Source organism: Sinohyriopsis cumingii, chromosome 15 (assembly GCF_028554795.1).
Source record: "Sinohyriopsis cumingii isolate HCF-2022 chromosome 15, ASM2855479v2, whole genome shotgun sequence".
In the NCBI taxonomy this organism is placed as follows: domain Eukaryota; kingdom Metazoa; phylum Mollusca; class Bivalvia; order Unionida; family Unionidae; genus Sinohyriopsis; species Sinohyriopsis cumingii.
The window spans coordinates 76,607,286-76,633,105 of NC_142975.1; the positions used below are offsets into that span (position 1 = coordinate 76,607,286).

Sequence of the window (25,820 nt, forward strand, 5' to 3'; positions counted from 1 at the left end):
AAACAAATTAGTTCCAAACACGTGTCCCATTTACTTTGTTTATTTTCGTGACTTATTAAGGTCATTGTTATATATCTCTTGATCTTAATTTAAACTAAGCACAATTCTTCGCAAAAAGATGTGCTATCGTGTTTTTGCAAAGGCGTTAAACTGCTTATGCATATTGGAGCACTTCCATTGTAAATTATTCAGTTTTGGCGGTTCGTAGTTGTACACGTTGATAAACTCCTCAATTTCGGAGATAAATAAATCAATCATGTAGTCCGCAATCCCATAATGCTTTTTGAAGTCTGGTTCACTACTTCGTATGCTCCCTGAGTTGCACACCGCATTATGTGTAGCGGAGTGCAATGCAAGGAGCATCCGAAGGAGGGAACCAGACTATAAGCTTTTCGAACTACCGGTACGTGTGAGCACCAAGCGAGGCAGCTGTAGTACCGTTTGTATACGTCTTTGGTATGACTCGGCCGGGGCAGTGGCGTCGCTAGGGGGATGTGGGCCGCACCGGGTGACACCATCTCAGAGAGGTGGCACCAAATGGCTGTCTATAAAAATGTTGAACCTTTGTGCAGAAAAGGGTGTCCATGGGGGTGACACCATGAGTTACCGCACTGGGTGCCACCAACCCTAGTGACGCCACTGGGCCGGGGTTCAAACCCGTCAATTTGAGAAAGAAACCTCGGATGTAATTTTCGTCACCTACTCTCTTGTCTGGCGATTTACTATTCAATTTTGGATATTATCCATACGCCGACCAGCTGTTGAGTACATGTCTGTAAGTTAAGAGTTACAAAATAATTCCAAATATTTTGCCCCACTACTTTCTTTATTTTCATGACTTGTTAATGCCGTTCTAATAATGCCTTGAATATAATTTAAACTAACTATAACTCTTCGTAAAAATGTGTTAACATCGTAGTTAACGTATGTTTGTGCTAAACGTAATATTGCTCATGCTTCTGGAGCACGTCGGTTGTCAAATCTTTAGTTTCGGAGGTGTGTAGATTGATATGTTGTCAAGCTCTTCAACTTCGGAGGCACGTAAATCTTGCATATAGACCGCAAACCCATAATACCAAAAAAGAAGTGATCGGGTTTTGAGAAAACGCCGAATTTGTGAAGTTTGATTCGTAGGAAATACTTTTGTTTGTGTTGAACAATGTCAGGCGGAAGGAAAAGCAGTTACGATAAGAGTGTATCAGCCTTTTTGTCGTAAATTATGTATTGCGTTCTACCGGACGCGAATCACCAAACACACCGGTTTGCTTTGTATTCCTACAACTTCTGACGGAAATGGCCGAGCGGTGTTCCGATCGCGTCAGAACCTGTCCTCTCCATGAACCTACCTGAACACAGAAAAAGCTGACAGAACCATAGGACTAATGAAAGCAATGCAGCTCCTTATCAGTGTAAATAAGTAAAATGTGGATAACAGTTTAAAAAAAGGACAAGTGCTGGCAATTTATCTTCCTTCTTCTCTCCTTCTTTATAAAGGTCCATGTATTTAATGATGCATAAAAGGCGGTGGGGATTTTTTTTTCCTCTGGGTAATTGAGTTGCAAATTAATTTTATCAATAATGAACTGGTTACGGCGTATGCATTCAAAGTTTGGCATTTGTGTATACATTTCTGTATATGACGAGCTAAGTCGCACAAGACACCAGAAAGTATATGCGTAGCCATAATGCGTACAATCTCAATGTCATTCCCGTTTCGGAATACATTTTACGTTTTGTTCAAAATATTGTCGACTTTCATATGTACCCATGAAATCGAAATACACGAACCACACCAAGAAAAACTTAATATTTCTGTCACAGCACGCGAATAATTGTATACAATTCTGGAGTCCTTACTATAAAAAAAAAATAAGGAACGGAAGAAAATAATACAGCGAGAATCTTTCTCCGGTACTTTCAATTCATCACACCAGCAAGCTATGGATTAAGTAAAATGCGTCTGGATTGACAGAACCATTGCTATTTCCTACACCCATGCTGATTAGACTTTTTTTTAAAAAATCAATTCTAACGTATACAAAAGGTGCGACGCCTTTGAAAAATAATCATTAAGAATAGAAAAGTAAAAATTTAATCCGAGTAACTGAATTGATTATGTTTTGTTGTTGTTTTTAGTTTAACTCCTTTCGTCAGCACAAGAGTAGTTGTATTGTTGTATTGGGGGTCAGGTCATAATTATTAGGTCCCCATAGGTTAACGTGCTGGGTGGGTGGGTGACATGGTGTATATGATGTCATATTGTGTCTAACAGACACCGGATAGGTTTAACATGGAAATGGACCAAATTTGTTTATGGACCAACAGTAACATTGTTACAAGAGGCTGACCTCATTTGGAGTTGCGTAGTAATATTAGAGCACACCTCAATGTCCACAAGGGGGACGGTATTGTAGGGTCAAGTTAAATGGGTCAATGAGGTTAACATTTTAGTGGTATTATGGTGTCAGAACTATTTTTGGGGACAAAAGTGTTTATATGGACAAGGGGAAATGTTAACTTGTGATTGCTATAGCAGAGATCGAATTTAGTGTCATGTGCATGTGCTGTACATATAAAGCGTAGCACAAAGAAAAGCGGTATCAGAGAAGATATATTCGAAATGGAATTTCGGCATACAAAATGAAATTGTCTGTGAAAGGCAGATTCGGTTTGCGAAATTAAATATAAATAAATAAATAATGTTTCGTTATTATTTGAAACTAAGTCTGTTATATTATTAATAAATGTATATAATGTAAGCTGAATACATGTAAAAGAACCAATTGCAGACATAATTCCATTTCGTATGCTGAAATTGCCATTTCGCATTACAAATTCACATTTTCAACACTTAAGAAAATTGTCAAAAAAGGATAGACCGCTCTGGTGACCTAGTGGTTAGAGCGTCCGCTTCGGAAGCAGGAGGTCGTGGGTTAGAACCCCGGCCGAGTCATACCAAAGACTTTAAAAAATGTTACTAACAGCTGCCTCGCTTGGCGCTCAGCATTAAGAGGTTAGTGTTAGGAATGGTTGGCATGGTGTCAGGATAATGTGACTGCGTGGAACATCATGCTACGTGTTTTCGGCATGATGCCCCAGTGCTAGACATCACTATAAACTGCCACACTACAGACATCGTAGCGATATAACTGAAAAATTGTTGAAAGCTATGTAAAAAATCCTAATCACACATACACACACACACACACACACACACACGGATAATTTATTGTAAATAACGAAAATACATTATTTTACTTAAAGGTTTATCTATTCTAGAATTAATGAAGAGAGGAACAATGCTGAAAAACGTATGGGGTCGTACGGGAAATGTTACTTTAACATTTTTAAGATTTTATCCAACACGTTTTTTGAGTACTATCCAGCACTAATTTTCTGATTACATTCCAACACACCGCATATATATATATATATATATATATATATATATATATATATATATATATATATTCAGGACAGTGTCATTTGGGTAATGATGCACGCCTCGTTTCTGAGGTAATAAAATAAATAACGACAACGTTCACAAAACTATATTGACCTTTATCCCGACTCGTGGACTATTTTGACCTTCTATTGCGAGCATATTTCACAGAAAGTAGCTTAATTTTAGCATTTCTTTTACAGCAATACAGATAACTATTAATTTCAACACATTTGATTGACCTAGCTACAGGAATAGCCTTTTTAGCTACTGTGAGCAAAGTGCACACGATAAAATATTATCAAATGAACACATTAAATAATTTACACACGATATGGTTTGGTTCAAATGGAGTGGTAGACCTTTTTATGACTTTCTTGAGACAAGGTGCCTACTGGCCTTTCAATTATTATTATTATTATTATTATTATTAATGATGAGAGCGATATTTTGAGAGAGAGAGAGAAAGAGAGAGAGATGTACGTAGGGGATGTGAAAAGACTGAAAAATAGGACATTATTTTTGTTACATCATTTTGCGACATTATAAGACAAGGAGAAATTAACATTAGATAGCTATTTAAACGAGATGTTAAAAAAAGAATGCTGTGGCACTATGTAGCCATCGTACATTAAATACCCTTCTCAAACGACACTTTGTTTGCCCGGAAATGGGACAGGGACAAAGTATTACAGGTAGAACGGAAGGGGTTGGGTATATCACTTCCACTAGGGAACCGGTACGCGTTTAATGATAGATCTCCAACAGTCACAAGCTAGGAAAGTTAAAAGAGGCGAAAAAGGGGACATGCAAATTAAATATAACTATATAAAAATATAACATTATATAGGTAACCCATCTAGATGTACTAACAAAAAACATAGCTTGGGACTTTAAGTAAGAGGTGACAACGATGAGAGGGTATTATACCATGACGCTTCGCGAGGTAGATGGGTTCACGTAAGAGGCTCGAAAAATAAGGGCATACTAAAATAATATTGTAGTAAATTTGGAGTATGCACATTTTGTTATAGCGCCCCGTTTTCAGGAATTCTTAGATTTGTATGATTATTTGTTTGATTATTGGAATTCGGCGAAATTGAAATACTCCTTAGCCCGACACAATTAGCCAATTAATAGGAGCAAACATCACGGAGTGAAGTGTTAGTGAGTTTCCATGATGCCATGATTCGCTTTTAGTGAATTCAGGTCAAAACTGCATGAGTGTCCCTGTCGTATCATAGTCCCTATTAAAATCGTGTGGTGTACATTGGTGGCGTGATTGCAGTGGCAGTATTTACGGTAGGAAACCGGTAAATTACACAATGGAATCAACAAGAATGGACTTTGCAGATACCGTTTATGTCGCAATGGTGGCAAATGAGATGCGGTTGTACAGGCGAAATGTGCCTTGAAACCATGAATTGACTGTCCTAAGGTGCCGTAGTTAAAATAGTTCCCTATGTTACGGGATAGTTCTATAGTTTCTACGGCATGAAGTGCTGACGGTACGGAAAATTGATGAAGAGAAACCATGCAGATGTGCGGTTCATAGATATTTGGCAAGTTGTGAGATCCGTGGTCTTGCATTGATTATAGTAACATTTATGTATAGAATGGACACGTCGGACTTTATAATTTACAACTGAAGTTTTTTAGAAGTCTTTGTACGTTTTTCTTTTTCTTTTTTTCTTTTTTGAACGTAATAATTTTATTTGTATAGCAAGATAAAAAATAAAACTGAAAACACATATGATCAACGAAAATGCCAGTCTGGACACATATACATAACATAGGTTTAAATATACTTTTACAACAAAATATAGCATACATAATTAAAAACATGCAACTGACCATAAACCGATCCGTGGCAAAGAATCACGAATTGGTTTCACAGCATACTAAGAAACTAGACGTCGGGTGTAATGTCTGGGGATGGGGAGCTCAATCCCGTTTTGAAACAATAAAACATTAGACCAGGAGACGGAAAGATTGAAAGCCTGGAATCCGGAAGCTGAACAAGTACGTCTCCATCAAAAGAAAAAAGAACCCTAGTCAATAGTTTGTTTATTGCTAGATTCAGAACTCTGATTTCTTTTGAGAATCGTACACACAAATACAGATTAGAAATGGACGGGGCAAGACACATAAAATCATTCCAAATTCACTACACATATGGATCACCTCACAAGCTTTCTAGTTTCTCAAAAGCGTGAGTTATTGACTTGTACACACAAATAACTGGAGTTTAACTCTTAAGTAAGCGGCTAAAAAGAAACCCAACAGAAAGAATATAACGTAACAAGATATACTCTTTTTAAAAACAAGCCATGGTTCTGCAGACATTGCGAAGGATGGGGTACTTCTTAAATAAATATAGAACCGATTTAGATGTGAACACCGTAACACGCATTGTGAAAACGAAAAAAAAAACAAAAAAAAAAAACATGCTGAACAAAAGAACCAAAATGTGAGAACTGTAAGAGTAGTCCTAAAGCGAACAATTTCTATTGCACTAGAGCCATAACAATAGAACATATAGTCTCCAAAGGAAGGCACTATAAAGAATCTAGGAGCACAACTGATGAATATCACCGCTTTCGGAAAAAAAATATTTTGTTTTTATTGAAAACGATATGCGTACAGAAAAGCAAGCCATCGCCATCTGTCTCTTCTCAAAATTATCGAAAACAGCCACCCACTGCATTGCTGGGTAGAGTGAACACCATCTGAACCAATGTATACTCATCGAAAACCAGTATGGCGACAAAACTGTAAAAATGGGGTTTGTCCTAACTAGTGGGGAAAGTCACCGATTCACACGATTAGCAATCCGGCTATACTGTCGAGGGCTGATGTACTGGGGATTTAGCCTGGGCAAAATTGACTACACACAAATCATTGGAACTCCCAAACGGAGAGTCCTTTCACACAATGATATTACAGCATTAACAATTTCCTCTGGTCGCAACAGACGGGTATGATTTTCTCCCAACTGGAAAAAGATCAAAGTAGGAGCAGTCTCGAAAATAGGAGAATGACGAATGAATGTACGTATTCGGGCCCCGGAAATCCCATCAAATTCAACTCTCCACGAAGGATCTTGATTACAAAGCTCTGGAAGCTCGCCACCGCGACTAAGGTGCAGTACAAGACTATATCTGCAAATAAGAAGATGCATACTGCTTATTTCTGGAACAAGACTGTCTTAAAAAAGGATCATGTGTACAAGAGGTGAAATGGCTTGGGAAGAGGGTCTGCTAAGATTTTTTTTTTAATTTGTCAAAATCTATATTATAAAAGTTTAAGAAAATAGATAATATAATCTCTGCTAATACTTATTGTACAGTATACTTTCTACATTCATTCTTTATACTTTCTACATTCATTCTGTGTATATAGTACGATTCACCTTTAATCCAGCTGTCCAATCATGAATTGTGCTATGAACAGAAAAACGTAAATAATTAGTATAAAAATGTTATTTGCCTTTTGATCGTTATTCAACATATGCAAACCATGATAGGTTCGGCTTCACTTGTATCATGGTAAAAATGTGTATTTCGTTTTGTTTTTTTTAGCGTACTTCGGTATTTCAATTAACCCTGATCCATTCAATGTGCCATTAGTAAAACTGGGATGGACCAAGGCTTTAAACGGCAATATAAAAACCAAACAGAGCAATAACAACCGCAAAACCAAAAAAGAAACAAAACAAACAAACAAAAAACATTCCGCAGAGAAGATACACTAGCATATGAAATATATAACAGCCTCCCAGATAAGTTAATTACAATAAAACCAGACGTAATTAACAAAATATCATCAAGATATGGAAAAAGGCAGCATTTATCCCCAAACCCAAACCGCGGAAAACCTTTGAAGCTATTAAATCATATTGGCCAATATCACTCATAGATAATATATGTAAAATAATGGAATTCATGATAAACAATAGGTTAAAATAGTTTCTGAAAAGTTAGACCTTAATGTGAAATACACAAAGCGGATTCCGTAACAGCCGTAGTACAATAGACCAACTAATCAGACCTAAATTGGCAATTAAAAGTGGCAGCCATATTCCTAGACGTACAGAAAGCAAACTACCTGATTTGGGCTAATCTACAAGCTTAAGGGCTACGGGGTATCAGGCAATATGTACAGCTGGATTGCAAACTTCCTAGCTGATAAGAAAATAAAAATCCGCATCAGAAATGAATATTATTCTTACAAATATATCTCTCTACATCTGACGGATTTTCGGTAGAATTTCATACAATTTGTTGGAAAGATATTAGACAAATTTGGGTCAGCGCCATTAACATTGGGTACGAATTTGATAAATTATCTTCCACTCATAAAGAAGTTATTATATGTATGCCAGAAAGAGAGAAACCTATGCGGTATTTTTCAAACTGGAGACCCAGTTCACTTCTATGTGTGCCGTATAAAGATGTCTGTGCGTTTATTGCAAGTAGGATTAAAACTGCTTCCCCACAAATATACACAAGGATCAAACGGAGATTTCAAAAGGATGATAAATTGGAGCAGTTGCCCCCGCGCTCCAGTCATCGGGATTCCTCCCCCCCCAAAAAAAAAGATATATATATATATATATATATATATATATATATATATATATATATATATAGATAGATAGATAGATAGATAGATAGATAGATAGATAGATAGAGGTGTGTTGTGGATAGGATTAGAGAGATTTCCTCTTCAGCTGGATTAGAAGAGTACTGGAGTATCAGGTTTCATAGGTTCGATCCCGGTTATGCCTACTAATCACATCAGCGGGAATGAGAAGCAGATGGTTACGTCCATTTATGCAAAATTCGAAAGAAAATAGGAACTGCCTTGTCTTTTTAGTGTTTCCATATCTCGCGATGTAGGATTCTGTGATTTTACATTTTTCACAGATTAATGCACATTTAAACTGTGATGACGCTGTGACCGATTAATATGATCATTCAGTTAGAATTCTTCCCAGTTCCCCAGATGCAATGTTGAAATATGGCTGCTCGGCCAGACAGCCATAATGGACCTGTAAAACTTAACTTCTGCTTAAATTTTCCTATTATCTGCTTCATATAAGCATTTCCCTAAAAGCTCACTTCATCAGCCTAGTCGAGGCTCAGACTATAAAGTGTACATAGACAGGATGTTTTATTTTCATTTCAGAATGTCAGGATCCAATGGCTCAAATTTTGATCAATACTGGATTCAAGCAACTTGAGAGTGTATTGAGAGAAAAAATGGTAAGGATAATTTTCTTTCACCTTGAATAAATCAGGTGCCATTATTTTCACTTTTGTTCCTTATGGCACTGAAGCGCATACATACACTCTAGTAGAGTTTGGCATATGTGTTATCCATAAGATAGCAAGACTGATTTTATGTTCTTTTGGCATATGTGTTATTCATAAGATAGCAAGACTGATTTTATGTTCTAATACTCATAACCTGATTTAGTTTCAAAGTTTAAAGTATTGTATGAACTTTATTAATGTTTTTTATACGTATAGTTTTCCAATTTATTGTGTTATATGAACGGTATTCCAGTTTTTGTACATATAGTATATCACAACATAGTATTATATGAACATTAATCCTGTTTTGTACATATATTATGTCAATTCATGGTGGTATATGAATGGTAATCCTGTTTTTTAAATATATATATCAGTTCATATTAGTATATGAACGACGGTAACCTCTTCTTGGTACATATTTGTGATATATCGATATATTGCATTTATAGATTTATCTTTAGATCAACTAATTTGATACATCTCTATACTAAGACTTGTTATTGTTATCCTTTCATACATTCATAACAATTTCAAAATAATACATACTAATTACAAAAGAATTGCACTAGTGGATCTTGGACTTTTGAAAACCGAGTAGACCAAGCAGAGTGTGTGGTACCAAAAAAGGGTCCAAAATTAAATTTTGTTAAACCTTGTATTTTTCTTATGAATTATTTCATGACCTGTGGTGGATGTGTGTTCCAATACATTTCCCTGTAACGGATCGTAGTGCAGTGGATCATTAATCTTAACATTTGAAAATATAATATGTAGTACGAGTATCAAGAAGAAATGCACCTACAGTTGTGTCATAAGATCAACTTATATCTTTTATGTACACAGGTACAGTAGTACATAATGTGACCCGTATGTATGTGTGTTCTCCACATTTATGACACACGTAACTCGTTTACATCGAGCATGCAAGTAGGCAATGTCAAATATATGTGTATGTTGTAATGTATTCTTTCCCTCTGGGTCTTTTCCTTTATTCTCAAGGCATATACGCCCCTCCCCCATAGAATAAAACTCATAATATATGTATAAATTTGCTAACATTTACATTACATTATTAAAGTATGCATTTAATTGTCCCTGTGAATCAACAGATTAATTTTCAAGTTTGTAGGTTGGTCTACAAGAGGTTGCAAATCTTGCAAATGAAGAATACCCATTATTGTTGGGTGTATCTTCTGTAGGAGACAGAGTACGACATAAATACGCATGCAGCAAACACATCAGAGGTAATGGAATATTCACAGCTCTGCACAATGAATGTTAAAAACAATATATTTCTTGATTTAAAAAGTTCTTTTTAGCTCTCACACATCTTTTTCAGACTGAGTCGCACCACATGTCGCGAAGGATTTGAAATAATTATAATGAACCCAATTATGCTCTACCTCATTCTATTCTTTAGCAATTACATTACGGTGGTGTTTGATTGTAGCAAATGGTATACAAGTTAAATCATGTATAGCAGTCTATGCACATATGTATACATTATGTTACTAGACTTCCAACCAAACCACAGGAGTGTGAAATATTCCGATCTCAGATAATCACAGATTTGCACACACACACATATATAGCTCTTTATGCATATTTCGTGGCTATATTCGAGAGTATTTTAGTATGCTTATGTGTATACAAGTGTATTTAAATAAAATATCTCCTGGTCGGGAATTTCAGGAAACAAAGTAAAGTTACCATTGAAAGGAGTCTAGCATTCTAGTTGTTATGGAAGTTAACTTTTGCATGGCCGAAGAGGACATTTCTATTTCCAAATATGAGAGTTTGATGAAGTTACTAGAGGAACTAGATTGTCTGAATGTTATGGGGTTGAATGGTTGAAAAAACATGCTTTTGTTCAGATAAGTCAGTCACAAACATCCACAAATGACTGGCGGCTGTTGCTCGTAAAATTGCTGACAGTCAAATGACCATGCAAACTTTTGTTACATGTAGTTGGATTAACGTAATGATATAGTGGTTGAGAAGAAACTAGTTGTTGGATGAACGTAATGATATAGTGGTCGAGAAGAAACTAGTTGTTGGATGAACTTAATGATATAGTGGTTGAGAAGAAACTAGTTGTTGGATGAACTTAATGATATAGTGGTTGAGAAGAAACTAGTTATTGGATTAACGTAATGATATAGTGGTTGAGAAGAAACTAGTTGTTGGATTAACGTAATGATATAGTGGTTGAGAAGAAACTAGTTGTTGGATGAACGTAATGATATAGTGGTTGAGAAGAAACTAGTTGTTGGATGAACTTAATGATATAGGGGTTGAGAAGAAACTAGTTGTTGGATTAATTTAATGATATAGGGGTTGAACAGAAGCTAGTAGATGGATGAACCTAATGACATAGGGGTTGAGAAGAAGCAAAGTGCTTGATACAGATATTTCTAAATCACTTCGTATCTAAGTCCATAGTGTTACATGGACAGCTATATATGACGAACTGAGTCTGGTACATATCTGGAACAGTTGTAAACGGATCATCTGACTATTCATAAAAGCAAACTTACCAACGTGAATTGTGCCATAATGATACAAGGTAAACACAATACTGACTCTCTAAAACATGCCTTTATAGATACCATCCTGTAGAACATTGATGGCATGTTTCTAGAGAGTGACAGTAATGACAGGTATGCATTTGGTGTACTTGGTATGAAACCCATATTGTTATGTTCTCAGAAAACAATGCAACGTTAAGTGATGAAAAGATTTAAGACCTAATTAAGAAATAGGATGAAGCAAAACAATTAATACCTACCCCTAAGGAGCCTGAGGTGATACGTGAATTCATAATTGATACAGAGGAACCAAAACAGAATTGGTGAACCACTAGTTATTAATGCAATCTATGCAATGGTCAACATAAATGCTCCTTGGGACTTGATTAAGAAACACTGCCAAGACCATTTCAAAACTTGCTATCATTAGCAGCACTGGACCAATTCAATGTGGACTATGCCCAAAATTAGGCGAAAAAGGCTTGCAAAGAATAAGACTGTTGGCTTTGCTGATGCTTTGTAACAGTGGAGAAACTCTAAGGAGAGGAAACTTTTGTTTCAAAGAACAACTTGAATTGATTTGGACTGTACACATTAGTGCCTGGTATCATTATTAGTGTGCTTTAATACAATTTTATATAAATTATTACCATCAATTATTATGTACTTTGCTGTCGTAAATTCAAGTTGCAGATACATATTGGTACTGAAACAAATTCAAGATCTTATAAATATATACATGCATATATATGTAGGCTAGTTAAGTTACTGTGTATTTAATATTTGATCTATAATACATATGTGGTGTGTGGTAAATGATTTTGATGATGCGGAAAAGGCCTTGAGAATCATACGTCGTTCATTACAGTAAATACATTTAATCAAATCTAACAGAATATATTTATTTTTATTGATAGCACTTCAATAGATACAAATATATGAAAAATGATAGGTATAGTGTTGACTCCACATGTCTTTTAAATAGTGTACCATATTTTGACACTCATGGGGCCAAATTGCCACATTGGGATCATTGGCAGAACACTGCATCATCCAGGTCACCAATATAAGCAAACCATTCCATGCAGGTTTTCAATATGAACCAGGTCATCAAAATTAGCTGAACAATAGTTAAATCTAGGTTAAAAAGCCAAATCACATATCATCCACATCAATATAAGCTAACCATAACATACAGTCATCAATATAAGCTAACCATAACATACATTCATCAATATAAGCTAACCATAACATACAGTCATCAATATAAGCAAACCATAACATACAGTCATCAATATAAGCTAACCATAACATACAGTCATCAATATAAGCTAGCCATAACATACAGTCATCAATATAAGCTAACCATAACATACAGTCATCGATATAAGCTAACCATAACATACAGTCATCAATATTTGCCAACCATTACATGCAGGTCATCAATTTGCAGCAAACCCTACAGAGGGGATTTACATACGAGGCAACTATTACATACAGGTTATCAATGAGCTAAATATTGTAAAGACCGAGCAAGGTCCTGATAATACTACATTGGAGTATTGGAGCATGGCACTGGGGATAAGTATGCTTCCTATCAGCTGACTAAGGAGGGGGAGAATGGAGTAAACTCGAACTCTTGATTTCTTTTCAACCATAACACAACATGATTCATTGATTAAGAAACATTTAATAAAGTTAGTTCATAACCATGACAGTCTTGTTGTTTTTGTACTAAGCCATTGTTTTGAGGTACAGTATGGTATATGATACTTTCACGTAAGGTATTGGCACACATTAGCACTATACTATTAGTTCATTATATTATTTCTTCTGATCAGTGAAAATTATATTAGAGTTACCATATGTGGATTTAGTTGCAATAAAGTTTACTACAGAAGAGAAACTATGTCTTGACTGTAATTTTGAAATGTAAAGATCTGCAAGGAAAACACTTGCTTGACTTTACACTTCAACCATAGCGTAATACTTATTTGAAGTGAATTGGTATAGATGAAGTAAATTGGCTGTTAAGTCAGTGAGGAAAACACTCACAATGACCTAGACAACTAATACATTATAAAATAGAAACGTAACTTACATTTTTTAGATTGCTAGAATAATGAAGTATTGTTGAATTGAATTTAGAATGTCAAACTGGTGAGGAAAACACTCACAATGACTTAGACAATTAGTAAATTATAAAATAGACACATAACGTATGTTTTATAGATTTCTAGAATAATCAAGTATTGTTGAATTGAATTTAGAATGTCAAGTCGGTGAGGAAAACACTCACAATGACTTAGACAATTAGTAAATTATAAAATAGACACATAACGTATGTTTTATAGATGGCTAGAATAATCAAGTATTGTTGAATTGAATTTAGAATGTCAAGTCGGTGAGGAAAACACTCACAATGACTTAGACATTTTATTTCCCTAAGAAAATTTGTTGGACTTTTAATTTGAGAAAAGGAATTATATATTTGTAATGTAGTAGAAACTTATCTGTATCTTTTTGCTTCATAAAACTAGTTAAATAAAGAAAATAAATAAATAAATAAAAGTACTGGTCTGTGAGGACAACACTCACTTGACCATATAACTGAATTTCAAATAACAAATGACGAAACAATACCTAGTTTGCTTGTGAAAAAAATTAGAAATGACTAGAATGCCTATAATTTGGAAGAGAGAAAGGTATTAAAAATAATATAAAAAAATAACTTAAATAAAAATTGATTGTACTTAAATAAACTTTTTTTAAAAAATTTACTGTCGAAAATATTACCTAAAGTTATATACCTATAATAAACTAAACGAAACAAAATAAAAAATTATAAAACAAACTCACAATAACTGTGATGTACCTAGTTTGATGGCTGCTAGCTGACTGAACTCCCTCAAACAGCCCACAAAGCCTTATATACTCCTGACAAAACCCACAACGCCCACAAAACCCACAATACCCACAAAACCCACAACTCCCACAACCAAGAGATCACAAAACCCACAGTTCTAGCAAAATCCACAAAACCAACAATTTTTGTTGGAATATTCAAACCAGCATGAGCTAGTATTGCATGTGTATATTTAGTTAGTTTTCACAATGATTATTTTTAGAAATTACCAGCTCGATATTTTACACATTGCTACATTGCGACTGAATTGCCCTAAGTAAAAGAAAAGAGAAAAAATTCACTTTTGTATTTCGCGGCACATACCGTGTTCGTCTGTCGCTCATAGCAATGGTTCGGAAACCGTGTTATGCACTCTTAAAATATTACCGAGGTAGACCGCATGACAGGGTAGTCAACATGTATATGTACTAAAGAAATAAAGAAGAGGAAAACCAAACTTAAATGCGATGACGTATACAAATGAAACATCAGGGACTATAAACACATTGAGTATGTAGTGTACAGTCTTAAGCGGTTAAGTAGAAATAGTCATTAATCGAATTATGAAGGATGCCAGCCGCCGGCATGATACTCCCTATTTTCGCTATCACAAAAACGTTGACTATACCAACTAACTATTAATCGACAAGTAAACAAAACAAAGGATCCCAGAAAATAGTAATGTCAACTCATTTGAGCTATTCACTGCTAATGCATTGATTTACAAGTTAAAAAAATCTAGACCAAACTGGGCGGCTTGTATGAATAGTGTTTACCGTATACACGCATGCATACATCACTCCCTAAATGCGAGTCTCAAGCTGTTACACAAACAGTATTTATTCACACACGTGCTGAGTACACATCAATAAGCTTCCATGATAAATCCCGGCGCCCCCTCCTCCGGGAGCAGTCCCTATCTAATGTTACAGCTACTAAGGGGAGCAGTTATTATTTATAACTAGCAAATAAACTACGATATGTCACATCTCCCCTCTTTTAAGATTATCTGAACATAAGATTTTGCTTATGAGTAGATAAGAAAAACAATGAATTGACTGTCTTTGTATCTGAACTGTCCACTGAGAGAATTTAACGGAATTGATTTATATAATAGGTTACTGTAAACTTGCACAGGATAGTCCTGATTCTAATACTATAGAAAAACCTAAAAGTCCAGTTAGATTGCAATAATTCAGAAATCGAATACTAAACAACGCTTTGGCACATTTATAAAAGTCACTTTCTTAGACAAAATCACTGAATCTGGCTGGTTTTCGGACGACTCTCCCACTTAAAGTCTGCACTGGAGTGTTTAGACTGTTTGGCCCATTGGGTACAGCTGGCTTGCTGGGGATTGGCTGGACTGGGTCACACTGGGTGGTACAATCATCAGATGGTGGCACGGGCTCCATGTTGTTGAGAGACTTTGTGCTGGATTCCAAGTGACTCCTAACAGGACACTGTGGGGACTCTGTTGCAATGTCTGTAGACATATTTGTCTCGACTGGAAGTAGATTCTCAGGGCTTTTCATCCGCTATACATGGATTCGATTGCGCCTGTATATCCCTTGGAGAGTTTTTACCCAGTAGCTTCTTCGGTCTTTGTCGGCTTGAATAACTACACCTGGTGTTGACCACTTGTTATCATTTCCATGCCATTTGATTCTGACGCTGTCTCCCTCAGTAATATCTGGCAAATTATATGTAGTGTAGTGCCGGTTGTAAAAGAATTCATATCTTTGTTTTGTCTTAAGGTCTCTCTGCCTGATGATTTTGAGGTTTGGCCACTTGGGGCTAAACTTCTTTTCAATAAACGGTAATGTGGTCCTCATCTGGCGTCCCATCATCAATTGGGCTGGGCTGGAACCAGTCGCAGCTGTCGGTGTGGCTCTATAAGCCATCAAGGCAAGGAATACATCATCCTGCTTAAGTATGGATTTTGCTACTTTGACACCACTTTCTGCCTCACCATTCACTTGTGGGTAGTGAGGACTGGTAAATACTTGTCTGAAGTTGTATTTCTCAGCAAATTCTTTGAATTCTGAGGAAGTGAACTGGGTCCCATTGTCTGAAACTACAATTTCTGGGATTCCCCATTGTGCAAATGTGCTCTTTAGCTTTCCAATTACCTGCTGGGAGGTTGTTTTTGTTAGAGGCATAATTTCCAAATAGCGTGAAAAGTAGTCAATAGCTACCAGGTATCTTTCTCGTTTGACTTCACAAATATCAATTGCAATTTTCTGCCATGGTCTGTCTGGTAGAGAGGTTGTCTTCAATGGTTCCCTCCTCTGTGCTGGCTTCCTAATCTGACAAAATTCACATGTCTCTATTTTGTCTTGGATCTGTCTCGCAATTCCAGGCCACCATACACAACTTTGGGCTCTCTCACGACATTTGGCTAATCCCTGATGACCCTCGTGAAAGTTATCAAGTATTCCGGGCCTTAAGACTGTAGGTATGATAACTCTGTCCCTGAAGAGAAATAGGTCTTTCTGAATCGAGAGTTCACTGCGTACAGAAAAGTATGGATGTACATCTAGGGGACAGCTATGTTTCTTATTCGGCCATCCATTTTTGGTGAAAGTCATTGCAGTCTGCAGATTGTGGTCACTCCTGTAACCTTCTTTTATTTGTTCTAATTTCATATCGGAAATTGGCCTGCATGCCTCCATTGACTCTATGAAAACTTCCTTTTCGTCTTCGTATGTGGCTTCCCGGCCCATGAGAGGGCTCCGAGAAAGGATGTCTGGAACTACCAAAAGCTTCCCAGCTACATACTCTGCCTTTGTGTTGAAGCGTCTCAACCACATCAACAGTCGTTGACACCTTAAAGGAGCTTTATCTAAATCATGTGTGTTGATCAATGGCACTAAAGGTTTGTGGTCTGTGTGCAATCTGAACGAGTCCAGCCCAACAAGGTATCGTGAAAACTTTTCGCAGGCCCACACACATGCAAGGCACTCCTTCTCTATCTGTGCATATTTAACCTCTGCAGGGGTGAGTGTTCTGGAACAAAAGGCAACTGGCTTGAGTTTATCTCCATGTTGTTGGAATATTGCCCCACCAATTCCATAACTGTTGGCATCTGCGCTGACAACTGTTAACTTGCCAGGGTTATAAAATGCTAAGACTGGTGTAGCTGTCAGCATCTCCTTGACTTTCGCGAAGGCATAATCCTGGTCTGGGCCCCAATACCAGGCTGTGTCTGATTTCAGCAGGTCCATAATTGGTCGCATTATTGTAGACAAGTCTGGGAGAAATCTACCAAGGTAGTTGATCATGCCCATGGTGCGACGAAGCTCACTGATATTTAATGGAGCAGGTAGCTCCTTCACTGCGGCAACCTTTGCTGGACTGGGGAGTATGCCATCCGAGCTAATCACGTGACCGAAGAATTCCAGTTTGTTCTTCCTAAATTCACATTTTTCTTTGTTGAGCTTGAGACCACTCCTGCTGTGCTTTTCCAGTACCAATTTTAGGCGTCTGTCATGCTCCTCTAAGGTTCTGCCATGAATGAGTATATCATCCATAATGGCCTCTGCCCCTTCATAGCCAGTCAGCAGCTCTGTCATTTTTCTCTGAAAAATCTCTGGGGCCGACATAATACCAAATGGAACTCGTTTAAAGCAGAAACGACCCAGTGGTGTAATGAAGGTGGTCAGTTTTGCACTTTCTGGATGTAAAGGTATTTGATAAAATCCGCTTTCTGCATCAAGTTTGGAGAAGACAATGGAGCCTATCAGCTTCGGTGATGTATCATCTAGAGTAGGGAGCAGATATCTTTCCCGTTTGTCAGCCTCATTGAGCTTCTTCAAGTCAACACAAATTCTGACTTTGCCAATTTTCTTAGGGACTGATACCATAGGCGCACACCATTATGTGGGCTCAGTTACTTCCTCAATGATGCCTTCCTGCTGCATATGGATCAGTTCTTCTTTCACCTTCGACAAGAAGGGAAATGGTACACGCCTGGGTGCAGCTATACTGTATGGCCTGGCATCATCCTGGAGAATGATCTTTACTGGCTCACACTTCAACAGGCCAAAGTGCCCAAAGGCTGTTTTGTTGATCTCTTCAACTCTTTTCACAAGACCCATTGCATGTGTCCAAGGAGATTATTGGCACGTGGTCCCTTGATGACAAATACCCGAAACTGGTATGATTCTTTCTTATAGGTAGTATGTGCCATAAACTCTCCTCTTGAATCCAGAATCCCTCCAGGGCTACACAACTTGGATTTCGATTGTCTCAGCTTTGGTTTTGTTGGAAGAGAGTTGTATGTTGCTTCAGACATAACTGTCGCGTCCGCTCCAGTGTCTATTTTGAAGTGAAATGAGGCTCCACAAATGTTCAAAATCACACGCCATGCCTCCTTATCATCATCACACATAGTTACTGAGCCAAGGAAGAATGCTTCTTGGTATTCTGCATAATCTGTAGCTGGTGTTTCACTGAATGTGACCTCATTTACTCTTTTTGAGCGAGAGACAATGGCAAAGTGGTCAAGCTTGTTACAACTTCTGCACCGTTTTCCTTTAGCGGGACATCTCTCACCTCTGCCATGCCTCCTGTTGCATTTGTGACATGTTTGTTTTGCTGTTGTTTGACCAATCTGATTTAGTTTGCGCCACTGACGGTGTCCATTTCGGTTGGTCGATCCTGGTTTGGTGCTTGATGCCTTGTTCTGTTTAGAGATTTCATCCAAAACTTTGACCGTCTGACTTTGGTCGCGTATCTGACTTTTTACCAGTTCTGACTGTCTCGCTATTTGTATGACCTTCACTAAGGTAAGGTCGGCTTCCATTTGTAACTTTTCCGAAACCTCTTTATCCAGAATTCCAATTACAAGACGACCCCTTATTGCTTCATCCTTTTGTGTGCCAAAGTCACAATGGTCGGCAATTTCATACAGCTTTCTTACAAATTCCTCCACAGACTCTCCTGGTTTTTGACTAAGTTGGTGAAAACACGCTCTTTCGTGGATTACATTGCTCTTGGGGACGAAGTAATCATCAAATTTCTGCAAAACTGGGGCGTACTTGTCGGCATCTTCGTCGTTAGCAAACTCAAACGATTTAAATATTTGTTCTGCTTCTTTCCCCATTACATATATTAGTGAACTTACTTGAACTGCCTCATCTTCCTTATTTAGTTTTGTGGCGATCCTAAAGCGCGCGAAACGCTGTTTCCAATCCGGCCACTCCACTGGCTTCCCAAAGTTAAAGTTCTCTGGTGCCTGGAATTTCGCCATTTTCACTCACTGCAAAAATTTATATATCCTTTGGAGTCACTTCTGACACCATGTCATGAAAATGAGGGAGTCTCAAGCTGTTACACAAACAGTATTTATTCACACACGTGCTGAGGTGGCAGGGTCCAGTTTCGTAAATTGGCCCCTGGCAAATTTCTTAACTTAAGGCTATGGTGTGACTTTTTCAGCTATTATTGTTTACTATTTATAGATATGGATATATTTGTGAACTAGGTGTTTTGGGCTTGTGTTGTTCTTGAAATTGATGTCAGGCATGTACACCTTCCATAGTTGCTCTGCAGTGTGTTGATAGTGAAATACCAATAGTTGGCTAGGAAGAAGAGCTAGCGTCCCATAGCAGTAGACACGTGGGTTCAAGGCAAGCCGAGTATCTCAAAAACGGCTCTTATGACAACTATTCTGAATTGCATCAAACTATTTAGTAGACAATGTTTTTCAAAATTTTCATCCAGGGAAAGGGCTTGCGTTTGCACTGTGAGCACTACATGCTGTCAAAAATGGTATTTGGATGTGAAAAATGCAGGTATAAAATAGGGGTTGGGGTGCATAAACCTCTTCTGCTATGAACTGCCATTGACTTCTCTGGTCAAGTGAATACTATTCTTATGCTTTGTTTTAATATAGGTATCTAAAAATATGGACCTTTTTGACCTCACTTGTGTATTTGATTTTTTATGATTTTTTATACTAGGTCGCTGATTGCGGCATTAAGTTTGTACATAAAAACTGGACCCTGCCCCCTTAAGGAAAATTGATCATTTTTTGATGGTGCAGACAGCCACATCTATTATGCTTTTCTGTTTCTTTGTGTATATTTAAATAATTTTTATGCATTAGCTTTATTATATCTCCTTCCTTTTTCCATATATTACTTAGTGTTGTATGTGATGTTCTTTGGAGAGGGAGGTAACTGTGTTTTGTACCTCCATGTGAGAACTGTTTACATCATGACAAAATAGCATATTTTGGATATAACTTACTAAATATGGGAACAAAATGGTAACCATAATGTATTGTCTTGCACTTTCTGTAGCTGTCAAGGTTTTGCACCTCTATTTTTATGAATACTATTCACATTTCAATACAGACACACCTAAACAATTGCATAGCATGTCAACATGTATTCTTTAAAGTAATTTAACTCCACAGGAGCAGATAGAATTCAGAGGAATCATACATAAACATACTGTTGTGAATATTGAATGTCACCAGTGGAACGGTCTTAGAAATGATGATGCATATGGCATATTACTTGCTATATTTTGGTGAGAAGAATGAAAGTTTTAGCACACCGACATAGTTTCTACCTTCATGACCCCACTCTGAAGTTGACATAAGAGATTCATATCTCACACTTGGGTGATAATAGAAAATGTTTCAATGTTATGTATATATCTTGAAATTTCTAGGTTCAGTTAAGAAAGGGGGAAAAGCGTAAAATTAAGTGGCAGCTTCATGCATTTGACAATGCACATACAGTTTCTCCTCTGAAAGTCTTATGTTTTCACTGAATGTTAAAAGTACATCAATATCACTTGTTTCTTTTCTTTTTGCAGGTGTCAGTTTGCATAGTAAGAGATTAGGATTAATCGGTTAGTCATGCTGAAAGAAACAATAGCTTCAATCTCATCCAGATACTCATTCTGATCTAAGTGCACAAGAGAGTGACTTTGACGGACAGACTTAGCTTCTGCAGGAGTTGTTTTATGGTATGTGCTTATCAAAAGCCAAGCCGGTGATATGCTTTTTACCTTTAACTGGATTTTCCACTATAAATATTTGTTCTATACCTTATCTTATTATTTACTATGATTTTGTAAACTCCAGAAAACATTAAAGTCCGTTGTAAGTAAATTGGTGTCTGAGAAGAAATTTCTCTGTTAAACTGTATTGAGTAATTTGTATATGTATGGTCAATTTCATTGGCTATGTATCAGTGAATTTATTTGATATGTCACACTTTGTAAGTTTTAGGGTCCTACACATCAGTATATCAATATTCCAGCATTGTCTAATGTTAATTGATTAAACTTTGACTTTTCCAGACTAGCTAGACTTGTGTTGCGATTACCCCCCCCCCCCATATACACTGACACAACACTGATGTTGCTATTAGCATCTCCAGAATGATAATGAAAAGTTAGGAGCCACTTCTTTTATATCAGTCTAAGAGTACTTCTAAAGCACATGATTTACTTAAATGTGTGATTTCTTTAAGTTTGCTAGAAGAGTTTAGAGAAACTTTTCACTTCTGTCACTGACACCTAACATAGCATTTCTGTTATTCCGTCCTAAAATTTATAACTTCCAGATCTCTTCTTGACATTCCTGAAACATTGTAAAGGAATTTTGATTTTGTACTGATGCTATGGTGGTAAATAAAGACCAAGAGCATTGTAGGTTGCAAACAATTTGAAATCTTTCAAGAAATGCAGTCAGTCATAATTCACAATGTAAATAATGCAGTGCTTTTTGCCGCAAAGAGGTAACTTTTTTAGAAGCATAATACCATTTTTAGTTTTGTGCACAAAAAGTTTTCCTTTATACCATTGTACTAGATAATGTCTAAATATGTGATATGTACACAACTTTTGACATAAACCATTTTGAGCCAAATCCTTAAGGTGGCAGGGTCCAGTTTCGTAAATTGGCCCCTGGCAAATTTCTTAACTTAAGGCTATGGTGTGACTTTTTCAGCTATTATTGTTTACTATTTATAGATATGGATATATTTGTGAACTAGGTGTTTTGGGCTTGTGTTGTTCTTGAAATTGATGTCAGGCATGTACACCTTCCATAGTTGCTCTGCAGTGTGTTGATAGTGAAATACCAATAGTTGGCTAGGAAGAAGAGCTAGCGTCCCATAACAGTAGACACGTGGGTTCAAGGCAAGCCGAGTATCACAAAAACGGCTTGGATGACAACTATTCTGAATTGCATCAAACTATTTAGTAGACAATGTTTTTCAAAATTTTCATCCAGGGAAAGGGCTTGCGTTTGCACTGTGAGCACTACATGCTGTCAAAAATGGTATTTGGATGTGAAAAATGCAGGTATAAAATAGGGGTTGGGGTGCATAAACCTCTTCTGCTATGAACTGCCATTGACTTCTCTGGTCAAGTGAATACTATTCTTATGCTTTGTTTTAATATAGGTATCTAAAAATATGGACCTTTTTGACCTCACTTGTGTATTTGATTTTTTATGATTTTTTATACTAGGTCGCTGATTGCGGCATTAAGTTTGTACATAAAAACTGGACCCTGCCCCCTTAAGGAAAATTGATCATTTTTTGATGGTGCAGTCAGCCACATCTATTATGCTTTTCTGTTTCTTTGTGTATATTTAAATAATTTTTATGCATTAGCTTTATTATATCTCCTTCCTTTTTCCATATATTACTTAGTGTTGTATGTGATGTTCTTTGGAGAGGGAGGTAACTGTGTTTTGTACCTCCATGTGAGAACTGTTTACATCATGACAAAATAGCATATTTTGGATATAACTTACTAAATATGGGAACAAAATGGTAACCATAATGTATTGTCTTGCACTTTCTGTAGCTGTCAAGGTTTTGCACCTCTATTTTTATGAATACTATTCACATTTCAATACAGACACACCTAAACAATTGCATAGCATGTCAACATGTATTCTTTAAAGTAATTTAACTCCACAGGAGCAGATAGAATTCAGAGGAATCATACATAAACATACTGTTGTGAATATTGAATGTCACCAGTGGAACGGTCTTAGAAATGATGATGCATATGGCATATTACTTGCTATATTTTGGTGAGAAGAATGAAAGTTTTAGCACACCGACATAGTTTCTACCTTCATGACCCCACTCTGAAGTTGACATAAGAGATTCATATCTCACACTTGGGTGATAATAGAAAATGTTTCAATGTTATGTATATATCTTGAAATTTCTAGGTTCAGTTAAGAAAGGGGGAAAAGCGTAAAATTAAGTGGCAGCTTCATGCATTTGACAATGCACATACAGTTTCTCCTCTGAAAGTCTTATGTTTTCACTGAATGTTAAAAGTACATCAATATCACTTGTTTCTTTTCTTTTTGCAGGTGTCAGTTTGCATAGTAAGAGATTAGGATTAATCGGTTAGTCATGCTGAAAGAAACAATAGCTTCAATCTCATCCAGATACTCATTCTAATCTAAGTGCACAGGAGAGTGACTTTGACGGACAGACTTAGCTTCTGCAGGAGTTGTTTTATGGTATGTGCTTATCAAAAGCCAAGCCGGTGATATGCTTTTTACCTTTAACTGGATTTTCCACTATAAATATTTGTTCTATACCTTATCTTATTATTTACTATGATTTTGTAAACTCCAGAAAACATTAAAGTCAGTTGTAAGTAAATTGGTGTCTGAGAAGAAATTTCTCTGTTAAACTGTATTGAGTAATTTGTATATGTATGGTCAATTTCATTGGCTATGTATCAGTGAATTTATTTGATATGTCACACTTTGTAAGTTTTAGGGTCCTACACATCAGTATATCAATATTCCAGCATTGTCTAATGTTAATTGATTAAACTTTGACTTTTCCAGACTAGCTAGACTTGTGTTGCGATTACCCCCCCTCCCCAATATACACTGACACAACACTGATGTTGCTATTAGCATCTTCAGAATGATAATGAAAAGTTAGGAACCACTTCTTTTATATCAGTCTAAGAGTACTTGTAAAGCACATGATTTACTTAAATGTGTGATTTCTTTAAGTTTGCTAGAAGAGTTTAGAGAAACTTTTCACTTCTGTCACTGACACCTAACATAGCATTTCTGTTATTCCGTCCTAAAATTTATAACTTCCAGACCTCTTCTTGACATTCCTGAAACATTGTAAAGGAATTTTGATTTTGTACTGATGCTATGGTGGTAAATAAAGACCAAGAGCATTGTAGGTTGCAAACAATTTGAAATCTTTCAAGAAATGCAGTCAGTCATAATTCACAATGTAAATAATGCAGTGCTTTTTGCCGCAAAGAGGTAACTTTTTTAGAAGCATAATACCATTTTTAGTTTTGTGCACAAAAAGTTTTCCTTTATACCATTGTACTAGATAATGTCTAAATATGTGATATGTACACAACTTTTGACATAAACCATTTTGAGCCAAATCCTTAAGGTGGCAGGGTCCAGTTTCGTAAATTGGCCCCTGGCAAATTTCTTAACTTAAGGCTATGGTGTGACTTTTTCAGCTATTATTGTTTACTATTTATAGATATGGATATATTTGTGAACTAGGTGTTTTGGGCTTGTGTTGTTCATGAAATTGATGTCAGGCATGTACACCTTCCATAGTTGCTCTGCAGTGTGTTGATAGTGAAATACCAATAGTTGGCTAGGAAGAAGAGCTAGCGTCCCATAGCAGTAGACACGTGGGTTCAAGGCAAGCCGAGTATCACAAAAACGGCTTGGATGACAACTATTCTGAATTGCATCAAACTATTTAGTAGACAATGTTTTTCAAAATTTTCATCCAGGGAAAGGGCTTGCGTTTGCACTGTGAGCACTACATGCTGTCAAAAATGGTATTTGGATGTGAAAAATGCAGGTATAAAATAGGGGTTGGTGTGCATAAACCTCTTCTGCTATGAACTGCCATTGACTTCTCTGGTCAAGTGAATACTATTCTTATGCTTTGTTTTAATATAGGTATCTAAAAATATGGACCTTTTTGACCTCACTTGTGTATTTGATTTTTTATGATTTTTTATACTAGGTCGCTGATTGCGGCATTAAGTTTGTACATAAAAACTTGACCCTGCCCCCTGAGTACACATCAATAAGCTTCTATGATAAATCCCGGCGCCCCCTCCTCCAGGAGCAGTCCCTATCTAATGTTACAGCTGCTAAGGGGAGCAGTTATTATTTAGAACTAGCAAGTAAAACTACGATATGTCACACGGTTATTACAATATTATATATAGGTCATGAATATGATTCCATTATCAAAATTAGTAAACAGTGACATTCATTATATATATATATATATATATATATATATATATATATATACAGCTTATATCCTTATATTCATATTATCTATTTAAACAAGTTCAAGCTGCTTCTGAATCTCAGACTTCTTCTACATCTTCCTCATTTTCAGCAGTCATTTACTCTTCATCATGATTGGTTCTACCTAAAAGAGAATCTGCTTGGGAAAGATCATCTTCAACTGGTATACCTAGAAAAATATCGAACATGCCTTTAGAAATACTTAATTTTGATCAACAGTGTCCCAAAACAAATTTTAATAACGTTATGTTTGTCATGTGATGTCCTACTGTTCACATTTTTATTACATTCCCAAATGGTG

The 25,820-nt window shown here is 36.5% G+C and overlaps 1 long non-coding RNA gene across 2 annotated transcripts; it reads left to right on the plus strand.

The window, feature by feature from the left end:
- Nucleotides 1–420: 420 nt before the first annotated feature.
- On the plus strand, nucleotides 421–24,050 carry LOC149782107 (uncharacterized). Of its 2 annotated transcripts, XR_016414224.1 has the most exons (4): nucleotides 421–775; nucleotides 8,633–8,709; nucleotides 21,028–21,180; nucleotides 23,558–24,050. It is a non-coding gene; the product is annotated as an uncharacterized LOC149782107 (long non-coding RNA). The 2 variants fall into 2 exon arrangements; XR_016414225.1 differs by lacking the exons at nucleotides 421–775; nucleotides 8,633–8,709 and adding an exon at nucleotides 14,259–14,706.
- Nucleotides 24,051–25,820: the final 1,770 nt, after the last annotated feature.